Source organism: Loxodonta africana, chromosome 18 (assembly GCF_030014295.1).
Source record: "Loxodonta africana isolate mLoxAfr1 chromosome 18, mLoxAfr1.hap2, whole genome shotgun sequence".
NCBI classification, from domain to species: domain Eukaryota; kingdom Metazoa; phylum Chordata; class Mammalia; order Proboscidea; family Elephantidae; genus Loxodonta; species Loxodonta africana.
The window spans coordinates 47,391,481-47,405,762 of NC_087359.1; positions in this window are offsets into that span (position 1 = coordinate 47,391,481).

The following is a 14,282-nucleotide window of genomic DNA, read 5'->3' on the forward strand; positions in this document are numbered from 1 at the left end:
CGTAACACTTAACCACTATGCCACCAGGGTTTCCTACTATACCACAGGGTATGGAAATATACGCTATTTGTATGAGTGATCATAACTAGTATTATTTTTATACAGGTAAACTTAGTTTTTACGTTTTCTCCTTGTTTACTAAATCCATTGCAGTTGAGTTGATTCCAACTCATAGCGACCTTATAGGACAGAGTAGTACTGCCTGTTAGGGTTTCCAAGGAGCTGCTGGTGGATTTGAACTGCCAACCTTTTGGTTAGCAGCCAAACACTTAACCACTGTGCCACCAGGGGCTTTGTTTACTGGCATTATTTGGAAAGAGTTCATGACTTTTATCAGATCTCTGGAAGGAGTTTTTGCCCTGATGTGAAGAATGGCCTGATTACCACTATCCAAATCCATTGCCGTCAAGTCAATTCTGGCTCGTAGCGACCCTGTAGGACAGAGTAGAACTGCCCCATAGAGTTTCCAAGGAGTGCCTGGTAGATTCAAACTGCCAACCTTTTGGTTAGCAGCCATAGCACTTAACCGCTATGCCACCAGGGTTTCCGACTACCACTATAATTATACAAAATTTACTAAAAGTAAAATCTCAATAATTTTCAAGAGAAAAGGCAATCAGCATATGCCAGCTTCAAGAGGACCCAGATATCAGACTAATCAGACAAGGATTTTAACTATCATAGCCATGCTCTACTGTGGGCACTAAGGACAAACACTCTTGAAAAAAAATAGAAAGAAATTCTCAGCAGAGAAATAGAAACTATAAGAAAAGAAACAAATGGAATTTTATAACTGAAATAAAAATTCACTGGATGGGCTCAATAGCACAGTGGAGGTGGCACAGGAAAGTCAGTAAACACAAAGATAGGTAAATAGAAAATATACAATCTAAGGAGCAGAGAGAGAAAAAAGATTGAAAAAAAATTAAGAGTTTCAGAAACCTGTGAGAAAATATCAAAAGTCTTAACATTCGTGACATTGGACTCCTAGAAGGACAGGAGAAAGAGTGTGGCAGAAAAAATATTTGAGGAAATAATAGCTGAAACTCTACCAAATTTGATAAAAGACATAAATTTACAGATTCAAGAATGTCAATGAATCCTGAATAGGAGAAATTCAAAGAAATTGTTTAGGGAATATAGTGAAAGAAAAAGGGCTGGAATAGCCAAAACAATTTTGAAAAGAAAAATGAAGTTGGAGAGCTCACACAACCTGAACTGAAACTTACTATCAAGCTATAGTAATGAACACAGTATGGCATTGGTGAAAAGACAGAAACATAAATCAATGAAACAGACTGGAGAGTCAAGAAATAGACCCACACAAATAGAGTCAATAAGTTTTGACAAAGGTGCAAGGGAAATTCAATGCATAAAGTATAGCCTTTTCAACAAATGATGCTGGATGATGGACTTAAATGTCCATAGGCAAAAAAATGAAACTCAACTCATACTTCACACCTTATACAAAAGATAACTTGAAATGTACCTGAATGTAAAGCATAAAACATCTAGAGGAAAACATAGGAGAAAATCTTTGTGCAATTAGATCAGACAAAGAATTTTTAGATATGACAACAAAAGCGGGATCCATAAAAGAAAAACAAGAAAAATTGGAATTCATCAAAATTGAAAAAGTTGCTCTGCAAAAGACATTGTTAAGACAATGAAAAGACAAGCCACACAGTGGGAGAAAATATTTGCACTGGAAGAAAATACTTGCCTTATCACATATCTGTCCAAGACTTGTATCCAGAATATAAAAAGAAGTCTGAAAACTCAACAGTAAGAAAACAAACAACCCAATTAGAAAATGGGCAAAAGACCTGAACAGAGACTTTGCAAAGACATATGAATGTCAAATAAGTACATGAAAAGATACTCAGCATAATTAATCATCAGGAAATGCAAATTAAAACCACAAAGAGATGGTGGTTGGTGGTTGGAACCCATCCAGCTCTTCCGTGGGAGAAAGACCTGACAATCTGCTCCCGTAAAGATTACAGCCTAGAAAACCCTATGGGACAGTTCTACTGTGTCACACGAGGTCGCTATGAGTTGAAATTGACTCAATAGCACCTAACAACAACAACAATCAAGCTTATGAGTCCCTGGGTGGCACAAACAGTTAAGTACTTAATTACTAGCTGAAAAGTTGGCGGTTTGAATCCACCCAGACAGGGCTGGCAATCTGCTTTCGGGATAGCAGTCTTGAAAACTCTATGGAGCAGTTTTACTCTCATAGGATCACCATGAGTCAGAATCAGCTCAACAGTAACTAACATCAGTAACATCTAGAATATATAAAGAGCTCTTACAAATCAACAATAAAAGGGCAAATAAAAATATCAATAATCGTAAAAGTAAAAAAATAATGGCAAAGGATTTGAATAGACATTCCTCCAAAGAAGATATACAAGTGGCCCATAAGCACACAGAAATATGCTCAATATCATTAGTCATCATAGAAATACAAATCAAAACCACAATGAGATACCATTTTGCATCCATTAGAATGGTTATAATCAAAAGACAGATAGTAACTATATTCGTGAAAATGTGGAGAAATTGGAACCCTCGAGCTTTGCTGATGGGAACGTAAAATGGTGAAGCCACTTTGGAGAACAGTCTGGCAGTTCCTCAAAAGGTTAAAAAGAGTTACCCAGCAATTTCACTTTCAGGTATTTACCTGAGAGAATTGAAAAACATTCTGGAGGTCCCTGCTGGAGAGTCCCATAACCTGGGTCTGGGATGGATTAATGAATCCAAACAAAACTCGTATGCAAAAGTTCATAGCAGTATTATTCATAATAGCCAAAAAGTAGAAACAACCCAACTGTCTATCAACTGATGAAAGGTTAAGCAAAATGTGGTATATCCATACAATAGAATATTATTCCATCATGAAAAGAATAAAGTACTAATATATGATGTAACATGGTAGAACCTTGAAAACATGCTAAGTGAAAGAAGCCAGATGTGAAAGGCCACATATTGTATGATTCCGTTTACATGAAATTTCACACTAGTAAAATCCACAGAGACGGAAAATAGATAAGTGCTTGCCAGGGGGTGAGAGGGAGAGGAAATGAAGAGCGACGGCTAATAGGTACAAAGTTTCTTTTTTTTTTTTGGCAAGGTTTCTTTTTGAGGTGAGAAAAATGTTTTGGAATTAGATCATGATAATTGTTGTACATGGAGCCCTGGTGGTGCAGTGGTTAAGCAGTCTAGCTGTTAACTGAAAGGTCGGCAGTTCAAACCCATCAGCTGCTCTATAGGAGAAAGATGTAGCAGTCTGCTTCTTTAAAGATTACAGCCTTGGAAACCCTATGGAGCAGTTCTACTCTATCTTGTAAGCAATAAGTTGGAATTGACTCAACGGCAATGGGTTTCCTTTTTTTTTTTTTTTTGGTTTAATATTTGCACAATTTTGTGACTATATTAAAACCCACCAAATTGTATACTTAAATTTTTTAAAAAACAACCTGCCTCCACAAAACTGAGCCTCTACCCAACAGAAAATAGAGATGCAGTGGTTAAGTGCTCAGATGCTAACCAAAAGGTTGGCAGTTGGAATGCACCAGTGGCTCCACGGGAGAAAAGACCTGGTGATCTGCTCCTGTAAGATTTACAGCCTAGGAAATGCTATGGGGCAGTTCTACTCTGCCCTGTAGGGTCACTATGAGTGAGAATCAACTTGACATCATACAACAGCAATAGCAGCGCACACAGTATGCAAAGATTCATTGGACTTCAAGGAGAAGGAGGAAAGAAGAACATGAAGTTATAAGAGGAGACATGGAGAAGGTCCCAGCTGGAGAGGCCCATAGCCTGCTTCCAAGATGGGCTAATGGATCTGAGAAGGCGGTTAAGACAAGAGGGACCGGGGAGTGATTGATCCCATTTCCCGGGGAGGCAGCAGCAAGACCTGCAGTAGGAACAGATGTGAAAAGACCATGGAAGGCTTGGCAGTGATGCCTGTGTCCTTGTACAGCAAGGAAGTGGCAGAAAGACTTCTATGCTTCATAGCTGTCAGGCAGAAATCAGAGAAGCTACTAGCCCTGAAGGGACAGGCTGACAAGGCAGAAGCCCTCCCCGGGGCTGAGGTACAGCTGGGTTATGAGCGCTCTATAAAGACCTTTGTGAACAGAAAACACTGAGTACCCCTTGCTTTTCACTGGGATGGGGGCAGGAGGACTCCAAATTTTCACACCCCAATGGAAACAGAAATGAAGTCAAGTTAAAGAAAAATCCGACTCGACGGCACTGGGTTTTTTTTGGATAAAAATACAGAACAGAATTTCAAATTCTCATGCTATTCAGACTTTCTGGAGCCATTTAGGCTGGATGAACCCTCAAAACTACTGCCTTGAGATAATCTTTAAACTTTAAACCAAAAATACCCCCTGAAGTCTTCTTTAAACAAAACGGTAGTTTAGCTTAACTAGTAAAGAATGTCTGCCTTGAGCATTATGCTTTTTCAAGGTCTATTTACACGGAATCAAATTTACCACAGCAACTCAAAAGATTAGATAGCAGAGAATTTATGTTAATGGGGGAAGAACAACTCAGAAAAGGAGGGCGAGAATGGTTGTACAACTTGAAGAATGTAATCAATGTCACTGAATTGTACATGTAGGAATTATTAAATGGTGTGTGTTCTGTGGTATATATTCTCACTAAGACTACAATTAAAATAATAAAATAAATTACGGTATCAACAAAATCAATGAATCAAAAAATGGCCCATGGGTCAAATCAAGCCCACTGTCTGTTTCTGTAGGTTAAGTTTTATTGAAACACAGCCATCTCATTTGTTTACATACTGTCTATGGCTGCCTTCATGGTGTGACTACAGAGTTGCCAGAGGCCAGTGGCTTACAAAAGCTAAATTATTTATCATCTGGCCTTTATAGAAAAAGTTTGATAACCCTTGCTTTAGAAAATCAATAAAATTGGTAAACCTCTAGCTAGATAAAGAAAAAAAAAATTTTTTTTTTTTTTGATAGATCAAGACAGAAAGAAGTCCCAAATTACTAGTATTACGAATGGGAGAGAGGACATCATTACAACTGCTATGAGGCATTAAGTGAATAATATTGAAATACTATAAACAACTTTATGCCAATAAATCTAATAAATGAAATGAACAAATTCCTTGAAAGATACAAACTACCAAAGCTCACTATACCTTTAACAGCCCTCTATCTATTAAACTGCAAATTCTTCGGCTTAACCCCAGTCCTACTAAATCAGAACTCTGAGACAGAAGCCCAGCAATCTGTGTTTTAGCAAGCCCTCCAGGTGATTCTGATGCGGGCTCAAGTCTGAGAACATGGGCCTCAAAGGCTTCACTCGAGCAGTGAGCGAGCTATGGTATTTATACACTAGCCCCTCTCAGCCATTGAGTGAAGGTTACTCCCAAGAGGTCTTAATTCCTAACAGTCCTGGCCTGACACACATGTGGACAGGGAAATGTAGTTGTTGGCAGTTGTAAGTCAGGCTGGCACACACTGAAATGCTAGTCATGGGTGAGGAGCAGCATCTGCTACAAATATAGCAATAGATTGTTCTACCATAATATGGGTACACCGTAAACCATTTAGGACCCTCGTGGCGGGACGGTTAAGAGCTCGGCTGCTAACCAAATGGTTGGCAGTTTGAATCCACCAGCTGCTCCTTGGAAACCCTATAGGGCAGTTCTACTCTGTCCTATAGGGTCTGTATGAGTCGGAATCTACCCAACATCAATGGGTATAAGACATTTATGTTTTTGTTTTTGCTTTTGTTTTCACAAACAATGCTTCAAGTAGCATCCTTACATGTTCTACAGACTCCCTGCTCTACTCCCACATTTGGGCTATAGTAATGACAGAAAAATGACCTGAGCAATGATCTGTCTGGATTTTGCTGAACCCAGGCCAGTTTACTCAGAGCACCAAGAGCAGGAGGATCCTTGCCTTTCCCAGTCTCCTTGCAGGCAGTGTGTCAGCAGGTAGAACAGATGAGGCCACATAAGTATTACCATAGTGACATACCAGAGACCACATGGGTATTACCACACTGACGTAGAGACCATGTGGGTATTATCACACTGACACAGAGACCACGTAGGTATCACCACACTGACATACAAAGGCCACGTGGGTATTACCACAATGACATACAGAGACCACATGGGTATTACCACACAGACATAGAGACCATGTGGGTATTACCATACTCACATAGAGACCACATGGGTATTACCACACTGACATACAGAGGCCACATGGATAATACCACACTGACATACAGAGACCACATAGGTATTACCACGCTGACATTGCCAGAGTCAATAGGAGAATAAAATAGGTCAGCAATATGCAGGAGCTCAGCCTCTGAAGCAGTTTACTTATACGTCCTAGCCAAATCTAAAATGCCTCTTCCCAAGAAACTTACTATGCTTCTGATAATTTTAATTGCTTTTGTCTTGGGCAGCCTCATTTTCCCTACAGCATGTCCCAACAGGTTAGCCCAGATCTCTCCAGCGATGTGGCAAGACTTGGGGCAAAAGGAGTGTTTTAAATAGTAGGACTCATGATATTGGCTCCTATGGGTCTCCTCTCCAAGAAGGGGTTTTCATTTTTTTAGAAATCGAGGGACTATAAAATTCAACTTCCATGCACCTCCTTTTCTTGCTGTAAATAACAAAGAAATTAGTCTCTAAGTAGTCAGTCTTCTCCCTTTCTTATTTCCAGAACTTTTTTCTAATTGTAGGATTCATCCAAGTTCAGTCTCATTACAATCCACTGACTTTTCCAAAATCAGCAGTAACTTTTTGAAAATCTATGTTTATGTCTACACAATAATTTTGGGTCCAGGTTTTGGCTATAATCTCAAAAGCATTATTTGGCTCCAGTTTTTTTTTTTTATTGGGGTTGAAAGTAGGTGGTGATGCAAATCCCTTGTGTAAGGATTCTCAACAATCCTGCTGAGCCCCTAAAATGAGGTGGTTATGAGTTTGCCCCACAATTCACTAATTTATTCACTTAATTAATTTGTTCCACGAATATTTATTGACGGCCTTCCATTTGCCAGGCACTATGCTAAGCCCTGGGAATAAGCAGTAAACAGTCTCTGACCTCAGAGAACTTACGTTATGGTCAGGGTAAACAGAAAGTAAAAAAATAAAAAAAGTAAAGCATACAGTACAATATGGTAAGTTCCATGATGAAAAATAAAGCAAGAAAGAAGGATAAGAATTGTAGGAGAAGGGTTCAAAAAATTTTAAAGGGAAATCAGAAAATACTGTGATATTCATGCCAATATGTAAAGACCATAAGAGTGTGAGCTATGCGGATATCTGGAGAAGGAACATTCCTTGTTCCCGACAGGGTGAGACTAGTGGAGTATCTTAGATGGCCACTCACAAGCTTTTAAGGCCTGACACTACTTACCAAAGTAGAATGTAAAACATTTTCTTTATAAACTATGTTATGCCAGTTGAGCCAGATGTTCCCCGAGACCCTGGTCCCCACATCCCTCAGCCCAGTAATTTGGTCCATCAGGGTCTACGAGTTTCTTGAGCTCTTCAGGGAATGCCGATGCTGCCTGGGCATCAGCCGATGCCGATTCGCCCGTGATCTCGAAGCTCTGGAGATTTTAGTGCTTTCCAAAGCTAGCCAGCCATCCCTTACCAGCCTTAAATGCCTTCCTCTTGCTCTCCTCAAACCCTCACGCTTAGCCTTTGAGAGATTGCTTTGAGCACTTTATTGCTTTTTTTTTTCTTTTCTTCTTCTTTTTTTTCTTCCCCATACATTTTTTTTTCTTATGGTTGACATGGTCAGGCCCAAAGAATGGAGAGTGGTTTCTGAATTATAAAAAGTCACTTTTTATGGGAAGATCGGTTGACAAATCCAAAGTACATTCACTGTCATTAGTAGTCATCATAATAGAAAATCATAATACGGATGCTAAGTTTTACAGAAAGTTTATTGTTAATTTTTTTTTTTTTAGGAATCTATATTTTTTATTGTGCTTTACGTGAAAGTTCACAATTCAAGTCAGTTTCTCATACAAAATCTTATACACACATTGTTATGTGACCCTAGTTGCTCTCCCTACCATGTGATGTCATACTTCTCCTCCACCCTATATTCCCCATGTTGTTCAGATTTTGCAATATCTTGTAGATCTTAGACATTAGGCACTGACCAGATTTGACATAGCCAACTTTATTTTCCCACTCTGTGGGTTATCTTTTATTTATTTATTTATTTATTGTGAGTTTTTTTTTTTTTTTTAAATAACTTTTATTAAGCTTCAAGTGAACGTTTACAAATCCAATCAGTCTGTCACATATAAGTTTACATACATCTCACTCCCTACTCCCACTTGCTCTCCCCCTCTTGAGTCAGCCCTTTCAGTCTCTCCTTTCTTGACAATTTTGCCGGCTTCCCTCTCTCTCTATCCTCCCATCCCCCCTCCAGACAAGAGTTGCCAACACAATCTCAAGTGTCCACCTGATATAATTAGCTCACTCTTCATCAGCATCTCTCTCCCACCCGCTGACCAGTCCCTTTCATTTCTGATTAGTTGTCTTTGGGGATGGTTCCTGTCCTGTGTCAACAGAAGGTCTGGGGAGCATGGCCGCCGGGATTCCTCTAGTCTCAGTCAGACCATTAAGTTTGGTCTTTTTATGAGAATTTGGGGTCTGCATCCCACTGATCTCCTGCTCCCTCAGGGGTCCTCTGCTGTGCTCCCTGTCAGGGCAGTCATCGATTGTGGCCGGGCACCAACTAGTTCTTCTGGTCTCAGGATGATGTAGGTCTGTGGTTCATGTGGCCCTTTCTGTCTCTTGGGCTCTTAGTTGTCATGTGGCCTTGGTGTTCTTCATTTTCCTTTGCTCCAGGTGGGTTGAGACCAATTGCTGCATCTTAGATGGCCGCTTGTTAGCATTTAAGACCCCAGACGCCACATTTCAAAGTGGGATGCAGAATGATTTCATAATAGAATTATTTTGCCAATTGACTTAGAAGTCCCCGCAAACCATGTTCCCCAGACCCCCGCGCTTGCTCCGCTGACCTTTGAAGCATTCATTTTATCCCGGAAACTGCTTTTGGTCCAGTCCAATTGAGCTGACCTTCCATGTATTGAGTATTGTCTTTCCCTTCACCTAAAGCAGTTCTTATCTACTGATTAATCAATAAAAAACCCTCTCCCACCCTCTCTCCCTTCCCCCCTCGTAACCACAAAAGTATGTGTTCTTCTCAGGTTTACTATTTCTCAAGATCTTATAATAGTGGTCTTATACAATATTTGTCCTTTTGCCTCTGACTTATTTCGCTCAGCATAATGCCTTCCAGGTTCCACCATGTTATGAAATGTTTCAGAGATTCGTCACTGTTCTTTATCGATGCGTAGTATTCCATTGTGTGAATATACCACAATTTATTTACCCATTCATCCGTTGATGGACACCTTGGTTGCTTCCAACTTTTTGCTATTGTAAACAGAGCTGCAATAAACATGGGTGTGCATGTATCTGTTTGTATGAAGGCTCTTGTATCTCTAGGGTATATTCCTAGGAGTGGGATTTCTGGGTTGTATGGTAGTTCTATTTCTAACTGTTTAAGATAACGCCAGATAGATTTCCAAAGTGGTTGTACCATTTTACATTCCCACAAGCAGTGTATGAGAGTTCCAATCTCTCCGCAGCCTCTCCAACATTTATTATTTTGTGTTTTTTGGATTAATGCCAGCCTTGCTGGTGTGAGATGGAATCTCATCGTAGTTTTAATTTGGATTTCTCTAATGGCTAATGATCGAGAGCATTTTCTCATGTATCTGTTGGCTGCCTGAATATCTTCTTTAGTGAAATGTGTGTTCATATCCTTTGCCCACTTCTTGATTGGGTTGTTTGTCTTTTTGTGGTTGAGTTTTGACAGAATCATGTAGATTTTAGAGATCAGGCGCTGGTCGGAGATGTCATAGCTGAAAATTCTTTCCCAGTCTGTAGGTGGTCTTTTTACTCTTTTGGAGAAGTCTTTAGATGAGCATAGGTGTTTGATTTTTAGGAGCTCCCAGTTATCGGGTTTCTCTTCATCATTTTTGGTAATGTTTTATATTCTGTTTATACCTTGTATTAGGGCTCCTAGGGTTGTCCCAATTTTTTCTTCCATGATCTTTATCGTTTTAGTCTTTATGTTTAGGTCTTTGATCCACTTGGAGTTAGTTTTTGTGCATGGTGTGAGGTATGGGTCCTGTTTCATTTTTTTGCAAAGGGATATCCAGTTATGCCAGCACCATTTGTTAAAAAGGCTATCTTTTCCCCAGTTAATTGACACTGGTCCTTTGTCAAATATCAGCTGCTCATACGTGGATGGATCTATGTCTGGGTTCTCAATTCTGTTCCATTGGTCTGTGTGTCTGTTGTTGTACCAATACCAGGCTGTTTTGACTACTGTGGCTGTATAATAGGTTCTGAAGTCAGGTAAGGTGAGGCCTCCCACTTTCTTCTTCTTTTTCAGTAGTGCTTTGCTTATCTGGGGCTTCTTTCCCTTCCATATGAAATTGGTGATTCGTTTCTCCCCTTAAAATATGACATTGGAATTTGGATAGGAAGTGCGTTAAATGTATAGATGGCTTTTGGTAGAATAGACATTTTTACTATGTTAAGTCTTCCTATCCATGAGCAGGGTATGTTTTTCCACTTAAGTATGTCCTTTTGAATTTCTTGTAGTAGAGCTTTGTAGTTTTCTTTATATAGGTCTTTTACATCCTTGGTAAGATTTATTCCTAAGTATCTTATCTTCTTGGGGGCTACTGTGAATGGTATTGATTTGGTTATTTCCTCTTCGGTGTTCTTTTTATTGATGTAGAGGAATCCAAGTGATTTTTGTATGTTTATTTTATAACCTGAGACTCTGCCAAATTCTTCTATTAGTTTCAGTAGTTTTGTGGAGGATTCCTTAGGGTTTTCTGTGTATATAATCATGTCATCTGCAAATAGTGATAACTTTACTTCTTCCTTGCCAATCCGGATACCTTTTATTTCTTTGTCTAGCCTAATTGCCCTGGCTAAGACTTCCAACACGATGTTGAATAAGAGCGGTGATAAAGGGCATCCTTGTCTGGTTCCCGTTCTCAAGGGAAATGCTTTCAGGTTCTCTCCATTTAGAGTGATACTGGCTGTTGGCTTTGCATAGATGCCCTTTATTATGTTGAGGAATTTTCCTTCAATTCCTATTTTGGTAAGAGTTTTTATCATAAATGGGTGTTGGACTTTGTCAAATGCCTTTTCTGCATCAATTGATAAGATCATGTGGTTTTTGTCTTTTGTTTTATTTATGTGATGGATTACATTAATGGTTTTTCTGATATTAAACCAGCCTTGCATACCTGGTATAAATCCCACTTGATCAGGGTGAATTATTTTTTTGATGTGTTGTTGGATTCTATTGGCTAGAATTTTGTTGAGGATTTTTGCATCAATGTTCATGAGGGATATAGGTCTATAATTTTCTTTTTTTGTAATGTCTTTACCTGGTTTTGGTATCAGGGAGATGGTGGCTTCATAGAATGAGTTGGGTAGTATTCCGTCATTTTCTATGCTTTGGAATACCTTTAGTAGTAGTGGTGTTAACTCTTCTCTGAAAGTTTGGTAGAACTCTGTAGTGAAGCCGTCCGGGCCAGGGCTTTTTTTTGTTGGGAGTTTTTTGATTACCGTTTCAATCTCTTTTTTTGTTATGGGTCTATTTAGTTGTTCTACTTCTGAATGTGTTAGTTTAGGTAGGTAGTGTTTTTCCAGGAATTCATCCATTTCTTCTAGGTTTTCAAATTTGTTAGAGTACAATTTTTCATAATAATCTGAAATAATTCTTTTAATTTCATTTGGTTCTGTTGTGATGTGGTCCTTCTCATTTCTTATTCGGGTTATTTGTTTCCTTTCCTGTATTTCTTTAGTCAGTCTAGCCAATGGTTTATCAATTTTGTTAATTTTTTCAAAGAACCAGCTTTTGGCTTTGTTAATTCTTTCGATTGTTTTTCTGTTCTCTAATTCATTTAGTTCAGCTCTAATTTTTATTATTTGTTTTCTTCTGGTGCCTGATGGATTCTTTTGTTGCTCACTTTCTATTTGTTCAAGTTGTAGGGACAGTTCTCTGATTTTGGCTCTTTCTTCTTTTTGTATGTGTGCATTTATTGATATAAATTGGCCTCTGATCACTGCTTTTGCTGTGTCCCAGAGGTTTTGATAGGAAGTATTTTCATTCTCGTTGCTTTCTATGAAGTTCCTTATTCCCTCCTTGATGTCTTCTATAACCCAGTCTTTTTTCAGGAGGGTATTGTTCATTTTCCAAGTATTTGATTTCTTTTCCCTAGTTTTTCTGTTATTGATCTCTAGTTTTATTGCCTTGTGGTCTGAGAAGATGCTTTGTAATATTTCGATGTTTTGGACTCTGCAAAGGTTTGTTTTATGACCTAATATGTGGTCTATTCTAGAGAATGTTCCATGTGCGCTAGAAAAAAAAGTATATTTTGCAGCAGTTGGGTGGAGAGTTCTGTATAAGTCAGTGAGGTCAAGTTGGTTGATTGTTGTAATTAGATCTTCCGTGTCTCTGTTGAGCTTCTTACTGGATGTCCTGTCCTTCTCCGAAAGTGGTGTGTTGAAGTCTCCTACTATAATTGTGGAGGTGTCTATCTCACTTTTCAATTCTGTTAAAATTTGATTTATGTATCTTGCAGCCCTGTCATTGGGTGCATAAATATTTAATATGGTTATGTCTTCCTGATCAATTGCCCCTTTTATCATTATATAGTGTCCTTCTTTATCCTTTGTGGTGGATTTAAGTCTAAAGTCTATTTTGTCAGAAATTAATATTGCTACTCCTCTTCTTTTTTGCTTATTGTTTGCTTGATATACTTTTTTCCATCCTTTGAGTTTTAGTTTGTTTGTGTCTCTAAGTCTAAGGTGTGTCTCTTGTAAACAGCATATAGATGGATCGTGTTTCTTTATCCAGTCTGTGACTCTCTGTCTCTTTATTGGTGCATTTAGTCCATTTACATTCAGGGTAATTATAGATAAATAAGTTTTTAGTGCTGTCATTTTGATGCCTTTTTATGTGTGTTGTTGACAATTTCATTTTTCCACATACTTTTTTGTGCTGAGGCGTTTTTCTTAGTAAATTGTGAGATCCTCATTTTCATAGTGCTTGACTTTATGTTAGTTGAGTCGTTACGTTTTTCTTGGTTTTTATCTTGAGTTATAGAGTTGTTATACCTTTTTGTGGTTACCTTATTATTTACCCCTATTTTTCTAAGTAAAAACCTAACTTGTATTGTTCTATATCGCCTTGTATCACTCTCCATATGGCAGTTCAATGCCTCCTGTATTTAGTCCCTCTTTTTGATTATTGTGATCTTTTACCTATTGACTTCCATGATTCCCTGTTATGTGTATTTTTTTTTTAATTAATCTTAATTTGTTTTTGTGATTTCCCTTTTTGAGTTGATATCAGGACGTTCTGTTTTGTGACCTTGTGTTGTGCTGATATCTGATATTGTTGGTTCTCTGACCAAACAATATCCTTTAGTATTTCTTGTAGCTTTGGTTTGGTTTTTGCAAATTCTCTAAACTTGTGTTTGTCTGTAAATATCTTAATTTTGCCTTCATATTTCAGAGAGAGTTTTGCTGGATATATGATCCTTGGCTGGCAGTTTTTCTCCTTCAGTGTTCTGTATATGTGGTCCCATTCCCTTCTTGCCTGCATGGTTTCTGCTGAGTAGTCAGAACATATTCTTACTGATTCTCCCTTGAAGGAAACCTTTCTTTTCTCCCTGGCTGCTTTTAAAATTTTCTGTTTATCTTTGGTTTTGGTGAGTTTGATGATAATACGTCTTGGTGTTTTTCTTTTTGGATCAATCTTAAATGGGGTTCGATGAGCATCTTGGATAGATATCCTTTCGTCTTTCATAATGTCAGGGAAGTTTTCTGTCAGGAGTTCTTCAACTATTTTCTCTGTGTTTTCTGTCCCCCCTCCCTGTTCTGGGACTCCAGTCACCCGCAGGTTATCCTTCTTGATAGAGTCCCACATAATTCTTAGGGTTTCTTCATTTTTTTTAATTCTTTTATCTGATTTTTTTTCAGCTATGTTGGTGTCGATTCCCTGGTCCTCCAGATGTCCCAGTCTGCATTCTAATTGCTCGAGTCTGCTCCTCTGAGTTCCTATTGTGTTGTCTAATTCTGTTATTTTATTGTTAATCTTTTGGATTTCTACATGTTGTCTCTCTATGGATTCTTG